A 12,921-nucleotide genomic window follows, 5' to 3' on the forward strand; every position below is an offset into this window, starting at 1 on the left:
CTGAGTTATAGAATCTTAGCTACTTTTCTTTGTGTCAAACTCTATAAATACATTATTTCAAGAAAAGACATTCAACCCATCCTTGTTCTGATACATTTGAGTTCAAATTGTAAACACAACTGAATTCCCATTTCCTATATTTTGTAAAGTTAACAACAACAACAGAAAGGAGTACACCTGTGTTGTTGTTAAATCAGTAACAGTACTATCCCCAAATCTACTGGCTTTTTACATGAGTCAAAGTACAATTTATTTTGTTCATCAGGTCAGCAATCCCAGGAATCTGTGGTGTCACTGATTAGATTTACATACTTGAGATACTGTATGACTTTAATTAGTAGTACTGAATTAAAAAAGAAAGGTTTTAATTTTCTTACTAAAGTCTTTCTCTCTAGCACTTTACAATCCAATAACAAGGAACATATTTTTCAGTATTTCCATTCCTTCCTGAATTTTCAACGTGGAACACAGTTTCTGGATATTCCTGGTATTTAAAAATGGTTTCTTGGGTGTAGGAATCTCTTGCTGATGCAATGACTTGAATGCAAGCACACCTAAAACAATTTGGGTCACTGACATTCAAACAGAAAAATGTACTTTAAAATATCGCCCATACTTATTTGGAATACACTGAACAACCTTGGAGAAGAAAGTCCAAGGATAACATGAAATTAAATCATCTTCTTTTAGTGTTTAAGTTCTCACACAGATGAAAGATATCACCTTCACTTTTCCAGAAAATCTCTTGTATTATTAAGGCTAGGTCATATACAAACCTGCTTGGTACTAATATTGAAGGGTCCTATGGGTTTTCATAGTGCTTAAATAAAAACAAGTTCACTGTTCAGATGTGATGGCCTTGGTTCCCTACCAAGTGACAAGGCTTAATACTAAGACTATTGAGTAGAAGCGACCCTGTCCAGGATGGTCAGATATGCAAGGATAGTTTAAAAAAAAAAAACTCGGGCTTCCCGGGTGGCGCAGTGGTTGGGGGTCCGCCTGCCGATGCGGGGGGCGCGGGTTTGTGCCCTGGTCCAGGAAGATCCCACATGCCGCGGAGCGTCTGGGCCCATGAGCCGTGGCCGCTGGGCCTGCGCGTCCGGAGCCTGTGCTCCACAACGGGAGAGGCCACAACAGTGAGAGGCCCGCGTACCGCAAAAAAAAAAACAAACACAAAAAAACTCAAGCGTTACATTAAAGCATTATTGGGTAGTATGATTTCTTGGGCCCTTCATTTAGGATTATTTAGGGGCAGAGCTTAAGATGGCTCTGAAGTCTTTGCCTCTCTATAGGTGATATATTTAGGAAACTGACAGCAGGCTACTCGCTCCAATCTTAAGGAGGAAATTCACTGCACACACATTTTTTTTTTTTTTTCACTAAGAGCAAACGAAGCTTATTTATTTTCTCTATATTTCTTTCAGGCCAATAAAGTTTTGTCACCTCCATAGCCACTCATCATCTGAGACAACTTGGGTCAGCCCAGAGGGTAACTCCATGTCTTTTCTGAAATCAAACAATTTTCCTTCTCAGCTTATCTTTGTTCACTGGGGTTGTCCAGTTTCACATGCCTCAGCTACTAAAAGATGGCTCTTTCATTCAGTTGGTATCTGACTACAGCCTGAGGTCCGTTTATTCAGGAGAGTATTCCCAAGGTGGAGAGAAAGCTTAGATTCTTCGTTTTCTAACAAAGAAACTATTGGTTTGATCAACAAATGTAAGATTCTTGGATGGGGATAGAATTCTAAGAATACTGTATTCCCATATTTTTCTTTCTAAGGAAGGAGCCTGATTGCTAGCTCTTCATCCTGCTTGAAATATCTGGGATTCTTCTGTTGTTGTTTTAAATTTTTTTTTAATGTTTCTCCCTTTGATTTTAGTCAATGAAAATCTTGCCTGCCAAAACTCATATATATGTAGAGAGCAGAAAAAGATAAAAAGCAAGGGAGTTTGAGGTTTTAGTCTTTGAAAGGCCCTTCTTTGAAGATACTGAGAATCTTGCATGTGAATCTGAAACAGAACTGCAGAACCACTCATTTATAATTCTGATAAATAAACATATTTGCGTGTAATGACTGCTGTGAGCCCAGGGGAAAGATAAATACAGTCCTTTGTGGCTCTCCCTGTACTTGAGGTCTGCCAAATTGAACATCCTTGCTCCATGGGAAGATACTTATTCCTGTGATAGGAGCCAAATTTCAAGCGGCTGAGAAGCAAATTCTGCTTTTCTAATTGAAAAAAATGTTTTTTAAAAGCCAATCTTTCAGTTCAATATACATAAAAATTCAATAATCTATCAAAGCAGTTGTAAGCATATTAGAATCAGCTAGGGAGTTTCAGGAAAACTTTGAGGTCTGGGTCTCTTCTCCATAGATCATGCTCAAGGGTATAACCTGGACATCAGGATCGTTTAAACCTTCCCCCACAGACCCCTGGTTAATTCTAACAAGTAGCCAGGGTTGAGAAACACCGGTCTTAACAGACTTAGGAGGAAAAAATCAAAGCCATCCCACTGATACATGATTGGGTTGATATTTATAGTTCACAATTAAAAATAATTTTAAAAAATAGTATAATTGGTTTGAATTTGATCAAACTTAGAAATTCTTCAAATGTAAACATTTAATTCATTTGATTTGCTCTTTTTCTTCTAGTAATAGTTCCCATTATATTAGCAAATGTGTTGTAATAAGCTATTTATCTGCCTGCCTGCCTTATTATTGTCACTTCTGTAAAAATTACTTTAAACCACATGTATCCTAATATCAAACTCTTTCCCATCTAAAGTACCAAAATCCAAGGGCTATAACAATAATTGTGTAAAACGTTTTGGGGACAAGAATTCAAACTGCACATTGAAGCCAGTGGCTTCTGAGATTTAGTTATCTCAGGAAAAAAGACCTATGCTCACTGTGAGCTTTACATTACAACATGGGCCCTCAGACCCAAAACAAAACAAAACAAAACAAAAAACAAGCTAACACAATGCTGGTAAAATAGGGAAGAAAGATAATGAAAATTACTCATAATCCAAACATTCAGGGAAAAAATACTGTTAAATTTTATATCATATTTTCCATTATGTATGTGAAAAGGTCATGGTTTTTGATAAAAATTAAGTCATCATTACAGATTTTAATTAAACACTTGCTGAATCAATTAATTAATTGATTCATCAATTCTAGTAAATATAAGGTGTATGAACTGTCATTAATAAAGCTATAAGTGATTTCCTAATTGGCCTATGAATCTGACAGAGCTATCTGAGTCAGCTGCAACTCACCTTGAGGCAAGTGAAAGACTTGAACAACACAATTCAATAATAAATTAGCTTGAAATGTCCTTTAGCCATTCTTCAGCTTCCTTAGTTTCCTGGCCCCTCCAGAGAGCACAGAGGCCAACGGTCTAGCATTCACAGAGCGAGTGGGACCTGGCCCTTCCTTCCCTGGCTTTAGACTAACAAAAGAAAGACTGGTGCCTCAAGGCATGGAGGCTTTCTATCAGAATACTGCCTGTGCAGAAAGAAAGCATAAAGCTCTGTTTTGTATCCTCCCCACCCAGAAGAAAAATTCTAAATTCTAAAGAAAAAAACAAATTAACTAACAGTTAATAACAAATTAACTGCACTAACAATATAACAGTTACCTGCCACCAAAAAGATAGAAGAAATTGTTGAAGGATGACAAATCCCTTGAGAACTGGCTCCCTATTAAAGGGTCATTGGAGGAAAGTTCAGGCATCAGGGCCTGGAGGGTTTGATAGGAGAGCACTGCTCAGGATGAACTTTGGAAACTTAGAAATTCTCAAAGCAATAGACAGAATAACAGTATCTACAGACTGCTGCCTAATGCCTTAGAGAGTCTGTGGAAGAAAGCTATCCCTGTGACAGTGGTCTGCAGAAATGCCCTTATCTTACTGACCAAAGCACTACTTCACAAGTCAATGTTGACATGTAATGTAAATGAACCACTTCCAATCTTGTTTAGAATAAAGCAAAGATAAATAAAATACTTAAAATATCACTAAAGCTTACTGCTGCTTGAAATCTAAATATTTATGTCTCTTCCCATACACAATTTTTTAAAAACATCAAAAATTTACAAGCATATAGTATTTATCTGAGGCTATGAAACTTATTCCCTTCCATGCAAATACTCAAAAATGGCGATTTAAAAAATTGTGTGTTGTCTTTATGATCTCATCTTTGTGCAATTTATTAATACGCATAGTAAAGCCTGGAAGGATATACACTAACATACTCATAACATAAAAGATATATACTAACAAACTCATAACATAAAGGGGTTATCCTTTTTCTTTCTACTTCTGAAGTTTCCACAGCAAAGGTGCATTATGCAAAAATTGTGTAACAAACTCACGTGCCATAATATTAGCATATTCTCACTGGAGTCTAACAATTTCCAAAAAACTTGGAAACAAGTATTCCAGATTTGATTCTAAGAATTCCTGCCCACTGTACCATCCTCGATTCCAGGTCTGCCACTATAAAGCCACCCTGGCTATCTCTTGGTGCGGACCTGAATCACCTGCACTGCATTTCAAGAAGAGCCATGCGCATTCTGGATAAAATGATTCTTTACTGTGTGGGATTATCTCACCTTTCAGGGCACTTAACATCCCTCACTCTTCCAGCCACTCACTGCCAGTGACTACTCCCTTCCGATCAATCTAATAACTCAAAACACACCACACAAGTTTCCATACATACTCAAGATAGGCCATAGTGCCTTTTTGGGGAACAGCCTGAGTTTTCTATTATAAGGTGGATGATCAGAGTAAAAGGAGAACTAAAGAAACCAGTGGAACTCAAGTCCCAGTGGAGCTTTGCTACATCTGCTATAAGGTGGCCACAACCAAGCTCCTGCCTTAATATCCACCCGAGCTAGATGAGTGTGCTTTTCCCGAAAAACCAGCCACCTCTCAGGTGTTCAGTCAAGGTTGACCTTCTCCAAAAAGCCCTGGAATATTTTACCCAACTCTAATATCTTATCGGCAGTGGTCCATTTATGAATGCCTGAGATTAGGAGGGAAATAAACTCATCTCAGCATTTATCCCATTGGTTAAGGTTATTTGCTGATTAAATGCGTTAAGTGCTTCTAAGGGTGCCTGGCACTAGTAGGTGCTCAAAGAAAGCTATATTCATCATTAGTCGTCATGACCATCAGGATCACAATCATTATTTGTGATTTCCTTTTCAAGCACAGTAAATCAAATAGCAACTTTATAATGACTGCCCTCTAGTCTACTATATACCATGCTCTGCACAAAGCAAGGTATTTCTTCTTCAATCTGGTGATGATCAATTTAAGACCGAAACAGTTCCTGCCCCACAGTCAAAATTTGGGCCTCATAAATTGTACCCATATTTCTAATAGACACAATGATTCTGTCCTTGACAATGTAGTTTTCAAAAGAATTAACAAAATTCTTCACAAATGTATGTTTTTACAAACATTTATTTATTTATTTTTTGTGTGTCTGTGGTACGAGGGCCTCTCACTGCTGTGGCCTCTCCCGTTGCGGAGCACAGGCTCCAGACGCGCAGGCTCAGTGGCCATGGCTCATGGGCCCAGCCGCTCTGCGACATGTGGGATCTTCCCGGACCGGGGCACGAACCGGTGTCCCATGCATTGGCAGGCGGACTCTCAACCACTGCGCCACCAGGAAGCCCCATTTATTTACTTTTAAAATTTTTATTGGGGTATAGTTGATTTACAATGTTGTGTTAGTTTCAGGTATACAACAAAGTGAATCTGTTATATATATACATATATTCACTCTTTTTTAGATGCTTTTCCTATGTAGGCCATTACAAAGTATTGAGTAGAGTTCCCTGTGCTATACAGTAGCTTCTTATTAGTTTTCTATTTTATATATAGTAGTATGTATGTGTCAATCCCAGTCTTCCAATTTATCCCTCCCCCACTTACCCCCAGTAACCATAAGTTTATTTTCAACATCTGTAACTCTATTTCTGTTTTGTAGATAAGTTCATTTGCAGCTTTTTTTTTAGATTCCACATATAAGCAGTATCATATGATATTTGTCTTTCTCTGTCTGACTTACTTCACTCAACCATGTTGCTGCAAATGGCATTATTTTGTTCGTTTTTATGAATGAGTAATATTCCATTGTATATATGTACCACATCTTCTTTATCCATTCCTCTGTTGATGGACATTTAGGTTGCTTCCATGTCTTGGCTACTGTAAATAGCACTGCAATGAACACTGGGTGCATGTATCTTTTTGAACTGTGGTTTTCTCTGGATATATGCCCAGGAGTGGGATTACTGGATCATACAGTAGCTCTGTTTTTAGTTTTTTTGTTTTTGTTTTTGTTTTTGTTTTTTGCTGTACGCGGGCCTCTCACTGTTGTGGCCTCTCCCGTTGCGGAGCACAGGCTCCGGACGCGCAGGCTCAGCGGCCATGGCTCACGGGCCCAGGCGCTCCGCGGCACGTGGGATCCTCCCGAACCCATGTCGCCTGCATCGGCAGGCGGACTCTCAACCGCTGCGCCACCAGGGAAGCCCTGTTTTTAGTTTTTTAAGGAACCTCCATACTGTTCTCCATAGTGGCTGCACCAGTTTGCATTCCCACCAACAGTGTACGAGGATTCCCTTTTTACCACACCCTCTCCAGCATTTGTTTGTAGATTTTTTTGATGATGGCCATTCTGACCAGTGTGAGGTGACAGCTCATTGTAGTTTTGATTTGCATTTCTCTAATAATTAGTGATGTTTAGCATCTTTTCATGTGCTTTTTAACCATCAGTATGTCTTCTTTGGAGAAATGTCTATTTAGATCTTCTGCGCCTTTTCTGATTGGGTTGTTTGTTTCTTTTGATACTGAGCTGCATGAGCTGTTTGTATATTTTGGAGATTAATCCCTTGTTGGTTGCTGCGTTTGTAAATATTTTCTCCCATTCTGTGGGCTGTCTTCATTTTTTTTTTTTATGGTTTCCTTTGCTGTGCAAAAACTTCTAAGTTTAATTAGGTCCCATTTGTTTATTTTTGTTTTTATTTTCATTATTCTAGGAAGTGGATCAAAAAAGATCTTGCTGCAATTTATGTCAGAGAGTGTTCTACCTGTTTTCTTCTAAGAGTTTTATAGTATTGGCCTTACATTTAGGTCTTTAATCCATTTTGAGTTTATTTTTGTGTATGGTGTTAGGGTGTGTTCTAATTTCATTCTTTTACATGTGGCTGTCCAGTTTTCCCAGCACCACTTACTGAAGAGACTGTTTTTTCTCCATTGTACATTCTTGCCTCCTTTGTCATAGATTAGGTAACCATAAGTGTGTGGGTTTACCTCTGGACTTTCTATCCTGTTCCATTGATCTATATTTCTGTTGTCGTGTCAGTACCATACTGTTTTGATGACTATAGCTTTGCAGTATAGTCTGAAGTCAGGGAGCCTATTACTCCAGCTCCGTTTTTCTTTCTCAAGATTGCTTTGGCTATTCGTGGTCTTTTGTGTTTACAAACACCTACTGAATTGTAAAATCAAATACAATGTAAGATTTATGCCATACATGTTCCTTTGGAAGTTTTCTGCATGGGCTGAACTACTTGAATATATAATGTTCTTAATATATAATTCTAGTGATATTTGAACAAAAAAAATTTTTCCTGGCTTGGCATATCTTCCTGTAGCAAGTGAAGCTTTTTTTCCATTGATCAGAGCTCATCCCTCTAGGATTCAAAATCAGAGTCAACTGTCTCAAAATCACTGTCAATTACATGCATGAAAAGTCTGAGACATCTTTAAATGATCATCCTGGAACATCCGTTGTCTAGGCCTGTGTTGGCACAGACTGCAGTCCCTTAGTGGAGGTAAATGCAATTTTGGTAGTTAATGGGGGATTGCAGCAGGCTGTGGAGGCAATGTCCTTATTAATGATTTTTAAAAGACCTAAAATTGGTGTTTGCCAGACAAACTACAAAGTCAGCTGTGTTCTGACATAGGACTTGGTCACCTGTGTTCTGACATGTGACATTTTTGATAAAGAAAAACTGCAAGTCTGTTGAGATCAAACACCCTGCACACTTCTCCGCTTCCTACATGGTCCAGCAGCCTGTGCTCTCATATACTGCTCACTGCAGATCTCAAAACCGGTGCAGCTTGGGCTTCCCTGGTGGCGCAGTGGTTGAGAGTCCGCCTGCCGATTCAGGGGACACGGGTTCGTGCCCCGGTCTGGGAGGATCCCACGTGCCGCGGAGCGGCTGGGCCCATGAGCCATGGCCGCTGAGCCTGCGCGTCCGGAGCCTGTGCTCCACAATGGGAGAGGCCACTACAGTAAGAGGCCCGCATACCACAAGAAAAAAACAAAAACCGTGCAGCTTGACTGAGGGAGAGACAGGTGAAGAGGTGTCTGATGTGAAAATGAAAATAATCCTTTCCTAGATCTTATTTTATTCTCACCACAAAAAAAGAAATAATTATGTAATATGATAGTGGTATTATCACTACAATGACAATCATATTACAATATATAAATATATCAAATCAACATGTTGTACACCTTAAATTTTTACAATGTTATATGTCAAATACATTTCAATTAAAAAAATAAAAAGAAAATTCTACAACGAAAATGAGATTTGTTACTTTATAGTCTTTAGACTAATCTGTATAACACTTTGGATTTTCTTTACAGAAGTTTCCTTACATAAGAATTTATTTACTGATAATGTGTTTCCCTGCAAACTGGCAAATGAGAAAGGTCACTCAGAGCAAAAGACTTTTTGGAATAATTTAAAATATATCATATAGATGTGGTACATATATACAATGGAATATTACCCAGCCATAAAAAGAACAAAATAATGTCATTTGCAGCAACATGTATGGATCTAGAGATTGTCATACTGAGTGAAGTAAGTCAGACACAGAAAGACAAATATCATATGATATTGCCTATATGTGGAATCTAAAAAAAGGGTACAAATAAACTTATTCACAAAACAGAAGTAGAGTCACAGATGTAGAAAACAAACTTACAGTTACCAGGGGATAAGGGGCAGGGGGAGGGATAAACTGGGAGATTGGGATTGACATATACACACTACTATACATTAAATAGATAACTAATAAGAACCTACTGTACAGCACAGGGAACTCTACTCATACTCTGTAATGGCCTATATGGGAAAAGAATCTAAAAAAAGAGTAGATAAATGTACATGTATAACTGATTCACTTTGTTGTACACCTGAAACTAATACAACATTGTAAATCACCTATACTCCAATAAAAATTAAAATATATCTTTATCTATCTATCTATCTATATGTATATCTTAGAGGTATGGCTTAATTTTAGGGAAAGAGTTTTTATTCAATTATTAACAAGTGTCTGCATGCCTTTTAGTTCTCTCTAAAGAAAACATCATGGAGCATAAACCTCAATATTGGCAGTCCTTAGTTCTTGCTAAGTATCTGTGCATAGTCTGGGCTGCCACATTTTATGTCCCAATTTAAAAGTCATTCAGGTTCAAATTCTTTTCAGTTGCAAGCATGTTCAGGATCCCTAGGGAGTCTGTGACAGAACCAGATGGCTGGCAAATCTGCAGAGTTCCACCTAATCTAACTTCTTATCTGAAAATAATTGAGTTTCTCCTCTTCATGTAGCCTTTAATGAAAAGCAAATTGTGTAACAGGAAAATATTATTGATGCCTGTTCAGGTTTTGTTGCGCAATTTAATATGAGTTGGTCTTGGTAAATATGGGAAGAAATCAGGGTCATGAGACAAGTTTCCAAGTCTGCAGGTGCTCCTCTTCTTGCTAAACAGAGGAGTGGAAATGCATGTAACTTGTCCCACTGGAACTTGTGAAATCCTACCAGTTTTAAAAGCAGACCAACTTCCAGGTTTGACTGAAATGTTTCTTAATTGCTCGAGTCATACAATGTTATGGATTTCACAGTTCTCAAGCTATGCCACCTCACATATAACAAACAATACAGACGTTCTTGATGTAGTGCAATATTTTGAAGTATCAGCTGGCATCTTTCTTCCCAAATACTGAATTTGTTCACACCCACCCTGAGGGCTTCCTCTCTCCCCCCAAGTGCTCAGGTAAACAGTTTCCCTATAAGCACTGAAGAGAAACTTAAAAATCATTTTTTTTCACATATATACATTTTTTTAGAATGCTGAGAGCAGGGAAACATCCCGAAATTTCAAAGCAAATTCTAAACTTTCGGTATTGGCGACAACCTCATGATAATATAAGGACAACTGCTGAGCAGAACGCTGGAGAAATGGGATTAAGGTTAGCAGTCAGAGATTCAAAACAAACATGCTAAGTAACTCCAGATGAGGCTACGGATGAAGAGAGAAGTTTTTTAAATGATATGTACCCAGATGTATTAATTTAACTGCATTTAAAATTATGACCATTTGAATAATTTTTATTTATTAGATTCATGCCATCTTTATGTAAAAAGTGTTTAGGCATTACATGCCACACACCAGCTGTTAAACGGATCCTTCTGAGCTGGCATTGATGGCATCTTTGTCTTTAGGAGAAAAACCTTTCTAAACAAGATACTGGGTTCGTTTTTGGGTTTTTGTTTGTTTTTTTTAAGACAGAGGGCAATAGCATTGCTGATACTAAATTTTGTTAGGAGAAGGTGGTAATATTTTGAAGTACACAGTATTTACAATTTTATGTGACTAGGTTTATCCACAGTTTAAAAATTTTAAATAACTGTGTTCAAGTTGAGTGGTTGCTAGATAAAAGTGTAAGCTGTGGTTTCATATTTAAACAAGAGACACTTTTGGAAAGAATTAAATTGCCAGATGGTGAAATTTTTCGACAAAATGCTTTTAGCTAACAATGTAAATGCAAAGGATACGTAAAGCTTTAAAAATCAATGTAGCGGATCAGCATCTAAGTTAAGTGATAATGACAAGATGTCAAATCAGACTAATAAACTGCTTTTTAAATACCTTTCAGTCATTATTAACAACCAACTATGGAGAAACACCTTTTAGTCATTATTAACACAGTTCAGTTTTTCTGGAAAACATCTGCATACAGAAATGTCCAGAGCCCTGCAGGGCCAGACTCTAAGAGGTGCACTGGCTGCTACTTCCCATCTGCAAATGTGTCCTCCTGGGGATGCCTGGGAGGACTCAGGAAGGGGGTCTTCTCTCTGACTGTACTGGTCACCATTTCCACAGACTGCTGTAGCTCTGAGAGGAGGAAAGCAACTTCCAGGTGGCTGTTTCTTCCGTCCCCACCACTTCTAACAAATCCTATAATCTGTGACTATATAGCCTGTAAAACATTATCACACTTCCTTGTGCCAGCAAGACCCTGGGGTTTCTTTTTTTTTTTTTTTGGTACGCGGGCCTCTCACTGTTGTGGCCTCTCCCGTGGTGGAGCACAGGCTCCGGACGCGCAGGCCCAGCGGCCATGGCTCACAGGCCCAGCTGCTCCGCGGCATGTGGGATCTTCCCGGACCGGGGCACGAACCCGTGTTCCCTGCATCGGCAGGCGGACTCTCAACCACTGCGCCACCAGGGAAGCCCCTGCGGTTTCTTGATTTAAGGGTATACACTGGCAACATGCTTAGACAAAATCATCAAGGGTAACAATGGAAGAAACAAGACCTGTGTCACCAAAAAAGATAACTAGTAAATATTATTTGATGGAGAAAAAAAAACAAATAAAACAACAGCTTATAAAATTTCCTATCTTTATCATGGAAAAGGGCTTAGATAAAAGCTATTTTCAGAGCAAACTCTTTCCATACTCTGCCCACTAAATTTAATTCAAATATATCATTTCAGCACACCTTAAAAATATTTTTCTGCAAACTGGCCCCTTTAGCAGTGATAACAGCCAAATTTAGCTTCTTCCACAAGCCAATTCTCAAATACAACATTATCCTCAGGTTCAGAGATATATAGTAAATTAAAAGGCCATTTAGTAACTATGTGACAGCTAAACTGTCTCTAAGCAGCCCTAGGCAAAGGATACAAACGTCTGGTTCTTTCGCAGAGAGCCATAACGTACAAACAACTTTACAATGTTTAGTCTTGCTTTCTGTGGTCTATAGGCTCTGCCATCGGTACATGTGTTTATCAGTGAAAATATTATGTGGCCCTATTTGCCAAGTCATCAAAGACATGCTCAGGATAAAGTATCTATGAACATGCTATTTATTAAAATGCAAAGGAATTATGTGTGAGTCACCTTTTCAAAAATAGTCATTTTGTATTTGACCTTTACCAGCGAATAATAGGGTTTCATTTGGAACATAACTGCATGACCTAAACCACTGCACTCTGCACAATACTCTTCACAAAACCCAAGATATTTCTTGATAAAATAAGCTGAAAGCTCCCAATTTAAACAATCAAACTGAAGTGTTTAAGGGTCTATATTCATTGTTGTGTTTTAAAGTGCTCATAGAATCAAACAGTGTATATAGCAGTGTTGGCTTCTTTCCCCTCTGGCAGCTTCGGGTCCTCTTTCACGTCTCAGGGAACTGTCCCCACGTCTCTACCTCAGACCTGGACATGCCTTTCTAGATCCTGGACTCCTCAATTCCCATATGGTCTCTGTCTGCTCACCCTCTGTTTTCCCGTTTCCCACGCCCTGGAAGTTCTCAACAACTGAGCAGACTTCTCCCAAAGTACATTTTCTCTAGATAGGCATATATGTAAGGACACACACACACACTCCCCATATATATGCATAGATGATTTCACCTGAAATCCCAAGTCCTCCACCTGGGATCATTCACCTGACTCCAATGTCCCCTACCAGCCACAGGTCCCACCACACTGACCCATTTACCTCAGGCCCCAGATACACTGAAACTGTGTCCCCCTTCCTGCCAAGAATGCTCATTCCCACCTGTTCTCCCTATAAAAATTCCTCAAGG

The sequence above is a fragment of the Leucopleurus acutus genome (genome assembly GCF_964270905.1).
Source record: "Leucopleurus acutus genome assembly, chromosome: 3".
Classification (NCBI taxonomy): domain Eukaryota; kingdom Metazoa; phylum Chordata; class Mammalia; order Artiodactyla; family Delphinidae; genus Leucopleurus; species Leucopleurus acutus.